This window comes from Carcharhinus amblyrhynchos, chromosome 12 (assembly GCF_965287045.1).
Source record: "Carcharhinus amblyrhynchos chromosome 12, sCarAmb.v2.hapA, whole genome shotgun sequence".
Taxonomy (NCBI): domain Eukaryota; kingdom Metazoa; phylum Chordata; class Chondrichthyes; order Carcharhiniformes; family Carcharhinidae; genus Carcharhinus; species Carcharhinus amblyrhynchos.
Window position 1 is genome coordinate 53,804,993 of NC_137335.1, and position 19,940 is coordinate 53,824,932.

Consider the following 19,940-nt stretch of genomic DNA (forward strand, 5'->3'; position numbering starts at 1 on the left):
TAATTTTGGTTAGAATTATATCAGGCTCCTCACGTACACTGAAGAGACTAAAACCAGTTTTTGGATCCCTCTAACAAATTAAGTGGAGCAAGCGACAGGCCTAGATACGAATGCAGTTGCCATCAAAAAAAGTTAATTGCTTCCCCAGGGCTCCATAGCAACCCTGACAGTTGTTGACAGTTACTGCCCGTTTGCTGTCTTTCCACCCTAGGACTTACCTGAGGGCTGCTGGTGGCAAGACAAGCGGTGCAGCCTGAAACTGAATTCTTCAGTCTAGTTATTATGTAGATGAAGTCTGAGGACCAATTTGACATGTTTCACAAGTCTGTTTTTCAGTACAGGGATCATTCTGTGCACCCATTTCATGCTTAAAAACTGACCTAAACTAATTTCCTGGCTATTGTCTTTACAACACTACTGTATCTAAATTTCATAAATTCTCATACTAACTGCAGATAAACTAACAAAGAGCTACATATGGTCATCATTTACAAACCATCAGATGTTATTATTTTTGGTATGAACTCTGAGAACAAACATGGCACAGTGGTTAGCACTGCTGTCTCACAGCGCCAGGGACCTGGGTTCAATTCCTAGCTTGAGTCACCATCTGTGTGGAGTCTGCTTGTTCTCCCCATGTCTACATGGATTTCCTCTGGGTGCTCTAGTTTCCTCCCACATTCTGAAAGGCATGCTAGTTAGGTGCATTGGCCATGCTAAATTGTCCCTAAATTGATAGTGTCGGGGGATTAGTTGGTTAAATACATGGGGTTAGGGAGATAGGGCCTGGGTGGGATTGTTGTTGGTGCAGACTCAACAGGCTGAATGGCCTCCTTTTTTCTGTACTGTAGGGATTCTACTATTCTATTCTATGAAAAGATTTTTATAATTTGAAGTTTACATTTCCACATGTACCGGATATCTTAGAAGTTACAGTTAATTTGAACATATGTAACGGGTTAAATGTCACCATTTCAGTCAAATATTAAACTTCTACCTATACACATTAACTACCATTGTTATACTTTAGTTAAAGTGCATTCCACCTATTTTATCACTTGTGAACATTTACGAATTATGCTCTAGTGTATTAAAGGTATAGGATGCAAAGTCTTCTCTGCCTCCCTACACTTATATATTCTACCAATATCCTGGGCCATTAGAGTTGACTTGGATAGATTTAACAAAATATCTCAGGTAGCATTTAATTTTGTCCCCAGTCACCCGCCAATAAGATACTGAATGTGATACAGCACTTGCTATGCTCAAGGGTTACTTGACTTGTATCTTACTGCAATTTTTGAAAACTACATTTTATGCATGATAGGCAGAACCTTTTATGACCAGATAAGACCAGATATTGTGTATAAAAGATATATATATAGATTTCTGATAATCACAATAATATGTTTATTAAAAGGTCACCTTCAAATTGGAATCACAATGGTTGATTTAAATAGGTGTTATTGAATACATGTGTCAAATGTAATCAACTTTATATTGTAGACTTAAGCACAACTACAAGTTTGCACAATGATCAGGGCTGTTGAACTGATTGTTAATCATGGTGGAGGTTCACTTTGCTAAACAGTATAAGTAACCTTTAATTTTATCAGTAGCTGTTTTGTCAAACGAGTGGGGAAGTTATTCCAGGTACAGTCCTATTTTTATATTCAAAATCTGTGGTTCAGAGGAAAGAATGTTTGTTTCATGGTTGCTTCTGAAACACAGGTGAGTAGAAGGACGGGTCTTTCTGGTCCACGAGATGATGGCATAGTGGTAATGTCACTGAATCGGTAATCTGGAGGCCCAGATTAAAGCGCCAGTAACATTGGCTGCAATTCTCCAATCACAACCCACAACTTTTTTGGCAGGTCGAGGTGGGAGATGTGCATAACCAGTCTTGTACCGGGATTTGCACATGTGCCAGGAACGCATGCGCATCTCCCAGGGCCGGCAAACAGTCACCAGTCAGACCACGCTGGAAACTGGCAGGAAGGCAGGTGAGTAATTTGAATCTTTTTAAAATGTATTTCAAATATGTCCAGCAGGTCATTATCGGGAACTTTCTGATCCCGATCGAATCTCCCAACCTGTCAGGAGTACTTCATTCCGACGGGGTTCAGGCTCACTCCCCATGTTCAGGGGACTAGCCGGAATGAATCAGGGTCCCCCAAGGATTGGACATCAGGGCAGGAGTGATACTCCCTGTGCCCCTTGGCACTGCCCAAGGGGCAAAATGCCCATGCCGAGGAGGCAACTTGGCGCTGCCCACTGGGCATCAGGCAGTGCCAAGGGAACAGGGACTATTGTGGGTGGGCATCAAGGTAATCGGTGGGGACGTGGGGTCCCGTGCCATTCTGCAGGCAGGATTGGTCTGGGATGAAGGGAGGGCAGATAAAACTGCCGGGCTTCCAAATGATATGGATTGTGGGATGAGGCCCTTAATGGTGATTACTTGGTCAGAGAATGGGTGGGTTGCGAAATGAATCCCCTCATTCCCCAACATCTGTAAAGTTTGAGACATGTCAAAAGGTGGGTGGGTAAGTAGCAGGAAGTCCTTTGCTGGTTTTCTCTTCCTGCACCTCCTGCCTTCAAACCTGCTGGCAGAAGAGCACAAAAGCCAGTCCAAAGTATGTAAGCACAAAATTTCCACTTTGAAATATACAATATAAATAATAGCAAATATTATAGTGTCAAAAAAGACATTAAATCTTTAGTAGTAAATCTTTTAACCAAAATTACAATAGTGTGATTCGGTAAACACTGGTGTCAACCAATGCACATGCCTGGCAATAATTTTATTGTAAAACAATTTAAAAATCAATTTATCCACAGAAATGGTATCATAATACTTTGTGGGACTATAAATGAACTGTGACGAGAGCAACCTAAAGTTAATGTCACTAATAACTAAAGTGGAGGTCAATTTAAGATTTGTACTCACAATATACATGTACTTATACAAATGGGTAATGATAATAAAACTAATTCATTTGATTCTTCATGATGATTTGAGAATATGGAGATTTCAAATAGGATACACAACATACAAATGTGATGTCTCAGGAACATATGCTCGAAGAATGAGCAGATCTGCTGGTGGGCAGTGTTGCCTGTCACACAGTCTGCTTTAACCATTATACGGTGGACAAATAACTACGAGTAGTCTGTCTTGTTAGAACAACCAATATTTGTTTAAACCCACACAGTCAATAATCACCCATCCGGCCAACAATAAGTTATCTTACAGGAAAATACTAGAATTCAAGCACAGTACACGACCTTGACTAAACTTTGCGTGACTGATAAGTACCCAAGCAGATATTGGCCTTTATCTGTGTGCTGGTCTTGGTAGTCGTCTGCATAGTCTGGTCCTTTGGTCTGGAGTGTCACTCTGGCTCTGATCTTCTTTCCTTCCTTCCTTCTCAAGTGTAGTGGCTCTCTGTCGTTGTAGCTCATTCGTGGGGTCAGAGAGAGAGACATTCCTGGTTGTGCAGCACCCTTTATACCCTGTTTGGTTTCACGCCCTTTTTGACCTTTGCCAATCAATCGATCAGGACTTGATCACCCTGATCGATAAGAGTCCAATCAGGTGCTACCACACTGATCTCTGGGTGTGTCCCCAGCGGCCATGTCTGTAGGTGTTGGAGGCACATAGGTCACAAAGCTTTCTCCTAAACAAGGATTCACAGTGCCTTTATGTCTGGCACACAACCCAGTGTGACCAGAAAGTCTCTTTCATCCTGGAGATGGCCCATCAGGGTTGCAGCCTGTTTGTCTCTGTCTTTAAACTGCAGCCTGTCGGTTTAGTTTCTTGCCCAATTGTCCCAGAGTGCTTTACAAAACACCATTTTAGGTGGCCCATTTGGCTACAGCAGCCCTGGTCAAGTAGTTAGAAAAAGAAAGTGTGGTTTTATGATTCTACTATACCATGTCAACACACAGTTTCATAAAAGTATGACAGCATAAGATCTGGGTGGATATGCTAACAACAATATTTTTCAGAAGATGTCAAATAAATCCAGAGAGAAACATATTGCATTTTTTCATTCTTTCAATAAATTTAAACTCTTTGATATCTATATTTGTGTTTTCATGAGAGGAAGTTCTACCAGTTACAGAACAGTAAATACTTCTGGGGAACAATGACACAGAAAATAGGAGGAGTAGGCCATTCGGCCCTTCAAGCCTACTCTGCCATTCATTATGATTATGGCTGACAAGCCAACTTTCCCACTTTCCTCTCATATCCTTTGATCCCTTTGGTCCCAAGAGCAAATTCTAACCCCTTCTTGAAAACATAAAATGTTTTGACATCAACTGATTTCTGTGGTGGAAAATTCCACAGGTTCACCTCTCTCCAGGTGAAATATTTTCTCATTTCAGAACTAAGTGGTTTACCCACATACTCTTAGATTGCGATCCCTGGCTCTGGACTCTCCAGCCATCAAGAACATCCTTCCTGCACCTATCCTGTCTCAAAGTCAGAATTTTATAGTTTTCTATGAAGTCCCCCTCTTTCTTTTAAACTCCATTAAATATAATCCTAAACACTTCAATCTCTCCTCATCCATAAATCCTGTTATTCCAGGAAACAGCTGGGGGTAAACATTCTCTGCGTTCCCTCCAGAGCAAGAACAATCCTTTCTCAGATAAGAAAACCAAAACTGCACACAAAATTCCAGATGTGGACTTACCAAGGTGCTATATAATTGCAGCAAGGCATCCCTGCTCCTGTACTCAAATCTTCTTGCTATGAAGGCCAACATACCATTCGGCTTCTTCACAGCCTGCAAGCTTACTTTCAGCAACTTGAGTACAAGGGCATCCAGATCTCATTGTACATTTCCCTTTCTCAATCTATAGCCTTTAAGATAATAATCTGCCTTCCTGTTTATCCACATTATACTGCATCTACCATGCATTTGCCTACTCATTCAACATGTCCAAATCACAACGAAGGATCTTGGCATCCTCCTCACAGCTCACCCTCACCACCCAGCTTTGTAATATCACCAAATTTGGTGATAATACATTCAATTCCCTCATCTAATTTCATTAAAAAATTGTTAAAGCAAGAAATCATTCAATAGAAAGAAGAGTAATTAATAAAGTTGACAATTAAAAAGCAGCAGAGCTAACCAATAAAACACGTTTTGCTTTTCGCTTATAAAGCAGAACTGGAAACAGACTAGGCCTTGTTCATTGAGAAAGGATGGGGACTGGGGACATGCTGAGAAAGATTTTATGTTCGTCTCTGGTGGCATACACTACAAGTTGGCCTAAGTGGAATTCATACAAAAGTGGGGATCGGAAGCAGGTTGCCTTTCAGTCTGGGTTTTCCTCCTCTCCCAGCCTGCTTTGTGGATAGGTTTATTTGACTTGATTTACTATTGTCACATGTATTAACATACAGTGAAAAGTATTGTTTTTTTGCATGCTATACAGACAAAACATGCCGTTCATAGAGAAGGAAACAAGAGAGTGCAGAATGTAGTGTTACACTCATAGCTAGGGTGTTGAGAAAGATCAACTTAATGCAAGTCAATTCAAAAGTCTGACAGCAGCAGGGAAGAAACTGTTCTTAAGTCCATTGGTATGTGACCTCAGACTTTTTCCCAAAGGAAGAAGCTGGAAGAAAGAATGTCTAGAGTGCTTAGGGTCCTTAAGTATAATGGCTGCTTTGCTGAGGGGGATGTGGACAGAGTCAATGGATGGGAGGCTGGTTTGCGGGATTGACTGGGCTACATTTACGACCTTTTGTAGTTCCTTGCAGTCTAGGGCAGAGCAGGAGCCATACCAAACTGTGATACAACCAGAAAGAATGCTTTCTATGCTGCCTCTGAAAAAGTTGATGAGAGTTGTAACTAACATGCCAAATTTCCTTAGTCTTCTGAGGCTTGATGGGCTTTCTTAACTAGAGCGTCAGCATGAGGGTACCAGAACAGGTTTTTGGTGATCTGGACACCTTGAAGCTCTTGACCCTTTCTACTTTGTCCCCATTGATGTAGATAGGAGCATGTTCTCTTTTATGTTTCCTGAAGTCGATGACAATCTCCTTTGTTCTGTTGACATTGAGGGAGAGATTATTGTTACCACACCAGATTCTCTATCTCATTCCTGTGCTCTGTCACGTCATCATTTGAGATCTGACCCACTACATAGAACGTACATAGAACATAGAACAGTACAGCATAGTACTGGCCCTTCGGTCCTCAATGTTGTGCCGAGCTACGTCCAAACCCAAGATCAAGCTATCCCACTCCCTATCATTCTGGTGCGCTCCACATGCCTATCCAATAACCGCTTGAAAGTTCCTAAAGTGTCCGACTCCACCATCACAGCAAGCAGTGCATTCCACACCCCAACCACTCTCTGAATAAAGAATCTACCTTGGACATCCCTCCTATATCTCCCACAATGAATCTTATAGTTATGCCCCCTAGTAACAACTACATCCACCCGAGGAAATAGTCTCTGCACATCCACTCTATGTACCCTCCTAATCATCTTATAAACCTCTATTAAGTCGCCTCTTATCCTCCTCTGCTCTAAAGAGAAAAGCCCCAGCTCTCTCAACCTTTCCTTATAAGACCTACCCTCCAAACCAGGCAGCATCCCGGTAAATCTCCTCTGCACTCTCTCCAATGCTTCCACATCCTTCTTATAGAACTGCACACAATATTCCAAATGTGATCTCACCAAGATCCTGTATAGTTGCAGCATAACCCCACAGCTCTTAAACTCAAACCCCCTCTTAATAAACGCTAACACACAGTAAGCCTTCTTCATGGCCCTATCCACTTGAATGGCAACCTTCAGAGATCTGTGGATATGAACCCCAAGATCTCTCTGTTCCTCCACATTCTTCAGAGCCCTGCTGTTGGTCACTCCATTCTCTGCATTGACACTCAGTGATGGAATAATTTTGCATCACTGTTGAAGATTTAAAGAATTCTTATTGAAAAAAATAATAGTAATCCCTAAGTGTTTGTGTCATTAGCAAACTTGAAAATTGAATTGGAGGGGAATTTGACCGCACAGTCATAGGTGTAAAAGGAGTATAGTAGGGGGCTGAGAACACAGCCTTGTAGGGTACAGGTGTTGAGCATGATCATGGAGGAGATGTTGCTGCCTATCCTTGCTGATTGTGGTCTGTGAGTTAGGAAATTCAGGATCCAGTTGCAGAGGGAGGTGTCGAGGCCCAGGCCACGGAGTTGGGAGATGAGTTTCGTGGGAATAATAGTGTTGAAGCTGTAGTCAATAAATAGAGGTCTGATATAGGTGTCCTTATTATCTAGATGTTCTAGGGTTGAGTGCAGGGCCAGGGAAATGGCGTCTTATAGGAAGGGAGGAGGGAGAGAAGCTCATTCTCAGTCTCAAAGCCTTCGTTCCTAAATATAAACTCAAATATTGCCTACCTAGGCCAAAGAGGTTTGGACATTTTACTGCTGAAGAAGAATTCTGGATGGCTGCAAAGGTTCCAAGAAGCTCTTCTTCATTCTACCCTATTTTAGGCACCAGCTGCCCCAAGTGGGTATGGGCTCTCTAGTCTGCTTTGCCATCATAACCCCCCCACCCCGTTCCTGAAGGGGGCTAGTATCTGCATAGGAGGATGAGAGATGGCCAAAGGTGAAGATGAGAAAGCACCGTGTTCTTCAAACTACCTGTTGCTTCTCCAATCACAGACAGTTTCTCTCCTACATTTGGCAAATACAGGAGAGAAACAGTCTGTGATTGCAGGAACAGCTCCTTGCAGACCTCTCACTTCAACTTACCAGTATTTGAACAGCGAGTCCCCAGGACAGGTACAGAGGCATAGCTAGCTGGATTGTGGCCTGCGGACCATATGTTGGACAACTCTGATGTAAACTGATCGCTGAAAAATAGGTACAAGTGTCCTGATTATGCTTGCACTGGAATTTGACCCCAATTTGACCATTGGGTTTCCCACAAAGAATATTGTTAATCTTATGCAAGTCACTACTGTGATGGATAAAAGACAGTTCCAAAGAAATCAATGAATTCCCTTTTGATCACTTTCCAGAATGTGTTCAAGGAGCAATAGGCTGTGAAGAGGCTGTCTATTGTCTCAGTCAGGAAAACAGGGATACGAAATATAACTGAAAAAAAACTTATAAAATAGAAAAAAAAAGTTTTGAATTCTAAATTCAGGCGAATAACATTGATTCATACATATGCTAAACAACTAAGTAACATATTTTAAACATGCCATGTACGTTATATTTTTGAAAAGGCCAACAGCTAGTATATCATCAACATGATCAGATATTTTGTGATGCTTCATGTAAGAGACAGACTAGAGGTCCAAGGCTTAAAAGACTTGGCTGATGGCACTGTCAAAGTAGATTTGAGGAGATTCTTAAAAGATAAAAGGGAAGTAGCAAGGAGAAGAGTACTAGGGAATGAATTATGGAGGGTGGGACCTAGACTGATATCTAGAAAGTCATTAAATGTAGGACTCGGCATCAGGCTGAAGGAGAGTGCAAAAGTATGCCGGGTGAAACCACAAAGGGATTTGTAAACAAGGACAAGGATTCTGAACTTGGCACTGGACAGTAGAGGTCAGTGAGGAGAAGGGTGCTGAATGAATGAGGCTTAGTGTAAGACAAAATGCAGGGAGAAGAGTTTTGGACAAGTTGATGTTTGTATAAAAAGGATTTTTTGAGATCAGCAAGGATGTATTCCATTAAAGAACTTTATCTTGATGTATCAGGAGCAGTGATAAGTGGTAGAGGAGGTAAGATAAGGGAGATGGAAAACAATAACTATGAGACTTTGCCTAGGTGATAGATAGGATAGGAAGCTTGAAGTTCAGCTCAGCATCAGGGTTCCTGAAGCCTGTATACTATCTGCCTTGTCCTGGAAGAGAAGCCAGATAGAGGATAGTCAGAAGCAATTGAGATAGTGGGAGATGTCTTCTTTCTAGCAAATGTCAGATATCAGATTTTTTTAACAAAAGCATACAAGATCAGAATTAATAATGCAAAGAAAAATATCTTCCAGGATTTTCTCCTACAGTCTTTTCAAAGCATGCCTTAATCGTTCGCAGGATATGGGCATCACTGGCAAGGCCAGCATTTATAGCACATACTGAAATGCCCTTAAAAAGATGAAAATAAGCCACCTTCTTAAATGACGCCAGATTGTTAGATAACCTTCACAGTGCTGACAGGTAGGGAGTTACAGGATTTTGATCCAGCGGCAGTGAAGGAACAACAATATATTTCTGAGTTAGGATGGTGTGTGACTTGGAGGAGAGCCTGACAATAATAGTGTTCCCATGTGCCAGCTGCCCTTGTCCTTCTAGGTGATCGAGGTTTCAGCTTGGGAGGTGTTGAAGCACCTTGGTGAGTTGTTGTAGAGTCTGCAGCCAACTGTTTTTGGCAGTAAAGGAAGTTAACATTTAAGGTGGAGGTTAGGCTGATCAAGCAGACTGCTTTTCCCTGGATGGTAAACAGCTTGTTGTGTGTTCCTAGAGCGGGACTCATTCAGGAAAATGGAGAATATACCATCAGACTCCAGGCATGTGCCTTGTAGGTGTTGTTGGTGTTAGGAGGTGAATCAATCGCTGCAGAGTATCAAGCCTTCAACACGCTCTTATAGCCACGGTATTTATGTGGTTGGTCCAGTTAAGCTTCTGGTCAATGGTGACCACGCCCAAGGACGTTGATGGTGGGGGAAATTAAACAATAAATATCAAGAGAATTTGATTGTGCTGTCTCTTGTTGGGGATGCTCATTGCCTGGCACTCATGTGGAGGTGTCAGTTATTCATGACTTCCCCCATCTTTTCTATCTTTCCAGGGCCCTACAACAAAATCCACCCAACAAGGAATCACATAACTAAATTTTCCTCTCTCAACTTCAGAAGATAGATTATAAGCAAGGTAACAAAACTTTGATAACAAGGTTTTCTTGTCACTCTAAGGTGTTATGCACTACACTCTAAAGCTATTTATCGACAAGCACATTATTTATTACATCTGATTTGAACTCAGTGACAAACATTAGTTCACAAGCTTGAATAAAAATGCAGGTTCATCCATATAAATTTTTAAATCTCTTGTGGGTAACAAGTTTGAAATCCACAAGAAGCAAATCTTCTTTTCCCTTATCAGTTAAATCATAAAGGCCTGACAGCGCAGGAGGCCCATTATACCTCTGTCAAGTAATACAGTCAGTCACATTCCCCGTATTTCTGCAAGTCCACTTCCCCCCAGTGCCTATCTAATTTCCTTTTTAAATCATTGACCATCTCAGCACCCACTACCCTCAGATTAGCAAGTTCTAAGACATTACCACTTGCTGCATGAAAAAGATCTTCTTCACAACCCCCCATATCTCCTACCCAAAACCTTAAATTTGTGTCGCCGAGTCCTTGAACTACATCGAAATATCATAATCATCTACATCTCTATCAGCTATCCCCTCAACCTCCTTTGGTCCAACCTAACCTGGTACTTAAAATTCCCTCATCCCTTTGAATCATTCTGGCAAATCTCCTCTGCACTCTCTCCAAGGACCTTCAGACCCTTCTTAAACTGCGATCAGAGGAACTGAATAGTCCCATTATACCCTAACAGTTCAGCGTAACTTCCTCGCTTTTGCAGTCCCCTATCCTTCAGTCTGAAAAACAACCATTTATCATGACTTGCCAATTTTTGTCCCTTAACCTAATTTAGTTAGGTTAAGGGACAAAGGTTAATGAGCCTTAATTTAGTTGGTAAAGTTGTCTCTTATGTGCTTTTTTATCAAACACTTTCTTAAAGTCCATATAAAAAACATTCACTGCAATAGTAAAACACAATCTGCCATTTACAAATCTATAGTGGCTCTTCTTAATTAGCTCTCCTTGTGCTTGTTAACTTTTTTTCACCAATTATTGTTTCTTAAACTTTACCCACCATTGATATCAAACTGGCTGTTTCATAGTTACTAGGAAGGTCCTTAGTCTTTTGTGAACAAGGGTGTCACATAATTTGATTTATTATTGTAACAAGTATTAGTATATAGTGAAAAGCACTGTTTCTTGAGCACTATACAGACAAAGCATACTGAATACATCGGGGAAAAGATAAGGAGAGGGTGCAGAATGTAGTGTTACAGTCATAGCTAGGGTGTAGAGAAAGATCAACTTAATGTGAGGTAGGTCCATTCAAAAGTCAGATGGCAGCAGGGAAAACACTATTCTTGAGTTGGCTGGTACGTGTCCTCAGACTTTTGTATCTTTTCCCCAATGGAAAAAGGTGGAAGAGAATATGTCCAGAGTGCATGGGGTTCTGCTTTCTTGAGGCAGTGGAAAGTGTAGACAATGTAAATGAGAGGCTGGTTTGAGTGATGGACTGGGCTTCGTTCACAACGCTTTGCAGTTTCTTGCAGTCTTAGGCAGAGCAGGAGCCTTACCAAGCTGTGATACACCCAGAAGGAATGCTTTCTACAGTGTATCTGTAAAAGTTGGAGAGAGTTGTAGCAGATATGCCAAATTTCCTGACCGTTCTGAGAAAAGTAGAGGAATTGTTGGGCTTTCTTAACTATAGTGTCAGCATGGGAGGGGGGGACACTTGAAACTCTATACCATTTTTACTTCACCCGCATTGATGTAGATGGGGCACGTCCTCCACTACGCTTCCTGAAGTCAACGACTATCTCTTTCATTTTGTTGACACTGAGGGAGAGGTTATTATCGTTGCACCAGTTTACCAGATTCTCTATCTCTTTCCTGTACTCCATCTTGTCATTGTTTGAGATCTGACCCACTACGGTGGTTGTCATCAGTAAACTTGAAAATTGAGTTGGAGGGGAATTTGGCCAAATAGCCATAGGTGTATGAGTATAATAAGGGACTGACGACACAGCCTTGTGGGGCACCAATGTTGAGGATGATCATGGAGAAGGTTTTCTTGCCTAGCTTTACTGACTACAGTCTGTGCGTTAGGAAGTTCGGATCTAGTCGCAGAGGGACACAGAATTTGGAGATACAGAAATACATTTACGAGTTACCAATCCTCTGTATCTCTCCTGCATCTAGGGAAAATTATGGCAAGGCCTTCCACTACTTTCGCTAGCTCTACTTTCCATAACAACATGGATGCATGGCACCGAGACCTGGCAACTTTATCTAGTCTAAGCATTACCAGCTTTTTCAGTTCATCCAGCCTATTAATTTTCACGACAACCAGACTGCACCCTGTTTCTTCATCACAGTCGCAAATAGCTTTGCTCAATTTGATAGATGAATAAAGTGTGGAGCCAAATAACTCCTTACCATGCCCCACACTTGATGCTTTATAACAAACTGCCTCTAATGGAGAGTGGTGCCTATTGTAATTTGTGGATTATGTCTAATTATCTACTTATTTTTCTTTGTAAATACTGATACAAAGTACTCAATAATTATTCTAGCCTTGCCTGCACATCAAAGTTTACATCACTTTCTCTATCCCTATCCTAATAGGCCCCACTCTTACTCCTGCTTATAATTTACATGCAGAAGATTTTTGGATTGCCTTTAAATCTTTCTATTCACATATTCTTTCTTTGCCAGTCTTATTTTCCTCTTCATTCCCTCTCTCAAGTTATTGTATCTAAATGTTTAAGGCTGTGTTTTTCCTTTCCAATTAGTGAATTACTAAAGTACCAATTACACTATTCTAAACATTCCTCCCTATCATTCTAAACATTCCTCCCTATCATTCTAAACATTTCTCTCTCATTTTGTTTTGCCAAAAGATCCATAAGAACATAAGAAATAGGAGCAGGAGTAGGCCATCTAGCCCTTCGAGCCTGCCCCGCCATTCAACAAGATCATGGCTGATCTGTCGCTGCTCAGTTCCACTTTCCCGCCCTCTCCCCATAACCCTTAATCCCCTCTCTTATCAAAAACCCATCAACCCGCGTCTTAAAAATATTTAGCGAGGCAGCCTCCACCACTTCAACGGGCAGAGAATTCCAGAGATTCACCACCCTTTGAGTGAAGAAGTTCACCCTCAACTCCGTTCTAAACCGCCCCCCTTTTATCTTGAGGCTGTGCCCCCTAGTCCTACTGTCTTTTTTGAGCGGGAAGAGTCTCTCCACCTCTATCCTATCCATCCCATTCATCATCTTATAAGTCTCAATGAGATCTCCCCTCATTCTTCTAAATTCTAACGAGTACAAGCCCAGTTTATTCAGCCTCTCCTCATAGCTCAACCCCCTCAACTCCGGTATCAGCCTAGTAAACCTCCTCTGCACTCCCTCCAAGGCCAAAATATCGTTGCGCAGGTGCGGCGCCCAAAACTGCACACAGTACTCCAGCTGCGGCCTCACCAATGCCCTATACAGCCGCAGCAAGACCTCCCTACTTTTATATTCAATCCCCCTCGCTATGAAGGCCAGCATCCCATTCGCCTTCCTGACCACCTGCTGCACCTGCAAGCTGGGTTTCTGCAACTCATGCACAAGGACCCCGAGGTCCCTCTGCACCGTCGCCTGTTGCAGTTTTTCGCCCCGTAAGTAATAGTCCTTCCTACCATTCTTCCTACCAAAGTGGACCACCTCACACTTGCCAACATTAAATTCCATTTGCCATTTCCTGGCCCATTCACCCAGCCTATCTAGATCCTTCTGCAGACTCTCCACACCCTCCGCACAATTTGCCGTTCCCCCATCCCACACAATCATGGTCCAGAAAAAAGTAATTTCTTACAATCTGGAGTGTAACGAATGCAAGGAATTAATCAACAACAAAGCAGATAAACAAGCAGGTTTATCTTGGAGAAACAACTATATATAGGACAGTGATAAGAAAGCTTGAAAACTCAACAACTCCTCGACTCCAACCATCAATTCAACCATCCCTCCGCTATTGGTCATGTAACCTCTGATATCTCCCTCCCCCTTCAATAATTTATTAATTAATATTTTACAACAACAATAAAACTCAGCAAACGGTGGAGGACAGCAGTGGTGGTGGTTGGGGGGGGGGGGTGGGTGGTTGTAGAGGAGAGTGTTCTGGTATTGAAACTTAACAAAAACTCCCAATAAGTAAGTCTATCTGAAGATTTTCTAATTTGTTGAGAGCACTGAAATTCTCTAACAGGCACTTCATCAGTATGTAGTTTCATCTATGATGACAGCAGGAAGGCTTTCAGTTTGCATAGGTGCTTCAAGTAATCGCTCTAATTCCCACCAGAATGTTACGCGACTCCTTCTCAGGGTCACTGGATTTGGTTCCAAATGGGCTGCAGCCCATTAACTGGCATAGCAGGGCCAAACTGCTCAATTGGTACTACATGTGGTTCTCTTCCCTTCAGTTGGTTCACATACTTTTTCATTCTCTTCCCTTGTCTGTCAACTACATACGACACTGGACCTGTCTTGGCCCTGATCATCTCACAGACCCGACTCAAATCACTATTGAAATTTCTTATATAAACTAAACTGCTTACCCGAAAAACCCTCATAACCTTGGTGGAGTCATGAAATCGCTTCTGCGTATCTTGTTCTGCCTCTATCCTCCCCACCAAACTTGGAAATATTAAATTGAGTCTTGTCCAAAGGTGTCTTCCCAACAACAGGGTAACTCCTGTCATTGCGTGAATTGTTCTATACGTTAGTAGAAAACTGGCTATTCAAAGTTGTAGAAGCTCAGAAAACTGTTTTTTCAGGGCAAATTTAAACATCTGGATGGCCGTTTCAGCTAATCCGTTTCAGGCCACACGATAGAGGGCTGTTCCTTACATGTCAAGTCCCACATTCGCAGAAAGTGTTGAAATTCTTCACTCGCAAATGCAGTCCCATGTCAGAGACCAGAGCTTCTAGCAACTCATAAGGCAAACATCTGGCATAGTTTATCAATTGTGATCAAGGATGTCATGGTTTTCATCACATGAATATCCATTCAATTCAAATGAGCATCGATAAGGAGAAACATGCTGCCCATGAAGAGGCCCGCAAAATCAACATGAGTTGCACCCACTGCCGAACTTGCCGTTCCTACAGGTCAGTATGGCAAACTTTGCTACACTTGATACTGATTGCAATGTCTAATGACATATTCAATACATTTATCTATCCCAGGCCTCCACACGTAATTCTGGACTAACATTTTCATTTTTGCCATACTGGGGTGTACACAGTGCAATTCTTGTAATAACGTTTTTCAAGCAGGAATAGGAACGACCATTTTGATTCCCCACAATTGTATTCCATCTTTGCAACTCAGCTCATCCTTTCTGATTTTTTAACTATAGCATCAGCGTGGAGGAACCAGGACAGATTGTTGGTGACCTGAACATCTAGAAACATGAAGCTCTCGACCATTTCTACTTCATCACCTTTGATGTAGGTAGGGGCACGTCCTCCACTATGTTTCCCGAAGTCAATGACTATCTCCTTTGTTTTGCTGACACTGAGGGAGAGATTATTGTCATCACACCATTTTGCCAGTATCTCTATCTTTTGCCTGAAATCTGTCATGTCATTTCTTGAAATCCGACCCACTACAGCGGTGTCATCAGCAAACTTAAAAATGCAGTAGGAGCAGAATTTGGCCATGCAGTCATAAGTGTATAAATAGTATAGTAAGGGGCTGAGGACACAGCCTTGCAGGACATCAGTGTTGAGGATAACCATGGAGAAGGTATCATTACCTATCTTTACTGACTGGAGTCAAATCTAGCACAAAGGAAGACCGTTATCATTGTTAGAGATCAATCAACTCAGTCCTTGGACATTGCTGCAGGTGTTCTTGAGGACAGTGTCCTAGGTCCAACCATCTTCAGTTGTTTCATCAGTCAGAAGTGGGGAAGTTCACAAATATTGCACAATGTTCAGCACCGCTCGCAACTCCTCAGATACTGAAGTAACCCCATGTCGTATGCAGGAAGATTGGGCAATGTTCTGGCTTGGTCTGATGAGTGGCAAGTAACATTCGTGCCACACAAGTATCAGGCACTAACCACCTCCAAGGTGGGAGAACCTAACCATCTCTTCTTAACATTCAATGGCAATGCCTTGTTGAATCTCCTACTTTTAACACCCTAGGGATTACCACTGACCTGAAACAGAACTTTCATATACTGGCTCTGCATGTGCGACTTCTGACTGGGAATAGTGCGGCGACTAACTCACTTCCTAACTCACCAAAGTCTGTTTCACTATCTGTAAGGAGTGTCAGGAGTGTGAGGAATATTCTCCACTTACCTGGATGAGTGCAGCTCCAACTGCACTCAAGAAAGTCAATACCATCCAGGACAAAGCAGTCTGCTGGATTGGTACCCCATCCGTCACCTTCAGCATCCATTCCCTTCATCACTGATGCACAATGTGTACCATTCACAAGGTGCACTGCAGCAATTCATCAAAGTTCCTTCGCGAGCACCTTGCAAACCCATGACCGGTACCACCTAGAAAAGTAGCAGGTACATGGGAACTCCACCATCTGTAAATTCCCCTCCAAGCCACACACCACACTGGCTCAATACCACATAATTATTTATTCACTGTCACTGGGTCAAAATCTTCGTAACAGCATTTTGAGTGTACCTACATCACATGGACTGCAGAGTTCAAGAAGACGGTTCACCACCACCTTCTCAAAGGCAGTTAGGGATGGGCTATAAATGCTGGCCTATCTAGCAACGTCCACAGACTGTGAATAATGATGATAAAGACAATTCTAGCAAAAAGGTGTAATACAGGTTGAATGCAGATCAAACCAATGAGTTGAATTAGTAGTATCCTGTATAGTAGCACTGTGGTGAAAGCACTGGACTAATAATCTGAAGTCCTGTACAAATTCTATCATGGAATGTTATGTAATGGAATTTAATAAAACTAGTAGTCTGCAGGCTGGTATTATATAAAGTAACAAGAAGCTGCCACCTTATCAAACAATGCACTGATGTCTAAAAGAGAAGGAATTCTACAACAGCCAGTTGATCTGGTCTATTCACCTCCATGAAATGGCCTAGCAAGAAATTCAATTTATAAAAACAGTCACTAGAAGAAGACCTAGCACCAACATCTCAAGGGAATGGGCAATATAACAGCCTTGCTAGAGTTGTTATATCCTGATAAAATTTCTGCAAGGTCACCAGCAATAGGATGTAATTACAGCATGAATGTTTACATACACAATTTCCATTATAAATTTGGATACAAGAATTTATAGTTTAAGTACATAAAAATTACAGGGCATACAACTTTAAATGATGACGGAATTCATTTACATGCCCATGCCAAGGCTAATTATCCCCCATCTTTCAACCCTGAAGGTTGCACTTGGTGTTGATTATGCAAAGCCACAAAAGCTTTAACATAACAATGTAAGAGCAAAATACTCTGGATGCTGGAAATCTGAATAAAACCAGAAATTCTGGAAACACGCAACAAGTCTGGCTGCATCTGTGCCAAGAGAAACAAACATAATTCTTGAAGTTGATGACCTCTCATGTGAATCTAATAAATTAATTTCAGTTTAGCTTTCCACAGATGCTGCTAGACTTCTAAAATGTTTCTAACATTACCTGTTTTTTATTTTAAAGTAACAACAGCGTTGAAAATAATATGGCCAGACTTGAGCATCATATCTTTTCAACTGCTTATATTCAGAGTGTACATTTCCTGAACTTTAAAAAGCTACTCCCTTAGAGAAACTTTGTCTTTTTCCAACCAACTTTTCATTTGACCTTACATTCCACCAAAATAGAAAAAGTTATTTTAATTCTCACCAAGAATTCAATTTCAAATAAAACACAGACAAGTACAACAAAGATCATGATTTTCCGACCGCGTTTGCCTAGCGTAAATCGCGCTAATCTAGGAAAATTGCTGATTTTGCACTTGGTGCTAAATGGTTCGCAATCTTCCTGGTATCTTTCTGCTGATGTATACTGAATATCGCCCAGAAAGGGCCTGATGCTAATTAGCATGAGATTAACTTGATTTCAATCTCATTAGCATGTTTGGCACATGATCATTCCCCCTCCCAGAATGTTTCCATGCCCTCCGGAAGGAAATCACATGGACTCAATCACTACTGGTCCCGTGAAGCATAGGCCAGATGCCATAGATTGAGAGGGCAAGTGAGGAGGTGAGTACTGTTTAACACTAACCTCCAGAGGGCAAAATGGCAAGTCAGTTGGTGTCATGGCATGGTGTGGGAGGTTTTCAAGGGTGCAGGAGCTTGGTGGGGTCAAAGGCCCACAGGTCCTAGGTTGGTGCTCATGTGGCAAGTATTTTCACTGGCTGTTGAGAGCTCTTGTGGGACTGCCAATGATGCCAATTGCAAAACACACTGATGTCACACTGGTTACCCTGCTTAAAAGGTTCTGTGATTTATTTTTAACATTCCTCCCAGACACTACTAACAGTTACAAACACATGAGGAGGGCTCGGAGGCCACTGAAGCCCCCAGTGGTCGAGGAGATGGCTGGCCATTGCCCACCTGGTAGTGCCAACTGACATCCTGGCACTGCCAGGTGGGCAACACTTGGGTGCTGGGGCCAGTGCCAAGGGGGCTATGGCATGAGGAGGGTGCAGCCTAATGGGGCTGGGTCATGAAGGAGGGGGTCATGAAGTGGGAGGGGGGGTGGGGAGGATGGGGGAGGGGGCAGTCATGAAAGGGGGGAGGTCATGAAAGGGGGTGAGTCATGAAGGGGGTAGTCATGAACAGGGGAAGGAGTCATGAACGGGAGCAGGGAAGTCATAAAGGGGGAAGGGGAATCATGAAAGGGGGAAGGGCAGAAAGACATGAAGAGGGGCCCCATTGGGAGTACCTTAATGTCCTGAAACCAGCAATCTTAGTTGGGGTGGAGAAACATCTCTTCAAAGAGGGGAGTGCGTAGGGGGGGGTCCCTAATGTCAGTGGGGATGGGAAAAGGGGTCCTTAATTTCAATTTGAGATCAGAGCACCCTTTAAAAATGGCACCCAATCTTGTGAAGTTAGGCTTACAGGCACATTTAGACCATTAATTTACACTAGTATGAAACTCATCATTCTCTCACACTCTCCTGTGGGAAGATTGCGATTTGATTCAATGGATCACACTTGTTTCATCATCCAAAACGACACCTAGCAATTTTTGGGGAAACGTCCACCCACAACCTTGATGCATACCCTGCAGCAAAGATCATCATAGCTTACACTCACCAAATGATGACCCTAGTTCTTTTCTCCAACCAAAGCATGAGAAATTCATCTATTTTAAGTTTTCAGAGCGCTATGTTTTCATCGGTTTTTTTTGGCCCCGCCATCAGATGTCTAGAGAAACTCTTTAGAAATATTTATTTATTATTGTCACAAGTAGGCTTACATTCACACTCCAATGAAGTTACTGTGAAAATCCCCTAGTTGCCTCACTCTGGCACCTGTTCAAGTGCACTGAGGTAGAATTTAGCAAAACAAGAACACCCGGAAGAAACCCATGTAGACATGGGGAGAACATGCAAACTCCGCACAGACAGTGACCACGGCCAGGAATCAAACCCAGTTCCCTGGCACTATGAGGCGGCAGTGCTTATCACTGTACCACCGTGCCGCCCACCTCTTAAGATGTGATGAATAAACATAATCCTAAAAAGGCAGGGAGGAAGGAAGAAATTTGGGGATAGGAGGAGGTTTACCTAGCCCCAACTTTCTAAGGCACAATGCATGCAGATTGCTTATGTTTCCTCCACGCCGACGGATGACAACAAACTGCACAGGGCCCACGATCTGCCAAGATCATGTGGGGTCTGGAGGGGAGGGACAGAGGTGCTCCATTATTTAAAATAAAATGTCTCTCCTCCCAAATCGTTTGACAGATGGAAGTTATGTACAAGCAGGAGCGGCAGAGCAGGCAGCGGGCCTCCCCTGCTTGGGCTGTGCACTCCTCTCAAGTCAGCCAAAAGAAGATGGCAAAACATCGCGGGGGTAAAGCCTGGGCACCGAGA

At 42.5% G+C, this 19,940-nt stretch overlaps 2 protein-coding genes across 6 annotated transcripts in view; one reads left to right on the forward strand and one right to left on the reverse strand.

Moving 5' to 3' along the window:
- gpatch2 (G patch domain containing 2) overlaps positions 1-19,940 on the reverse strand; it is a 232,829-nt gene that overhangs the window by 212,493 nt on the left and 396 nt on the right. The window lies entirely within an intron of this gene.
- The window catches only part of spata17 (spermatogenesis associated 17), a 276,889-nt gene continuing 266,778 nt past the window's right edge, over positions 9,830-19,940 (forward strand). Inside the window, exon 1 of the mRNA XM_080200544.1 lies at positions 9,830-9,913. The gene's annotated coding sequence lies outside the window, so the exon portion shown is untranslated. The remainder of the gene's footprint in view (positions 9,914-19,940) is intronic.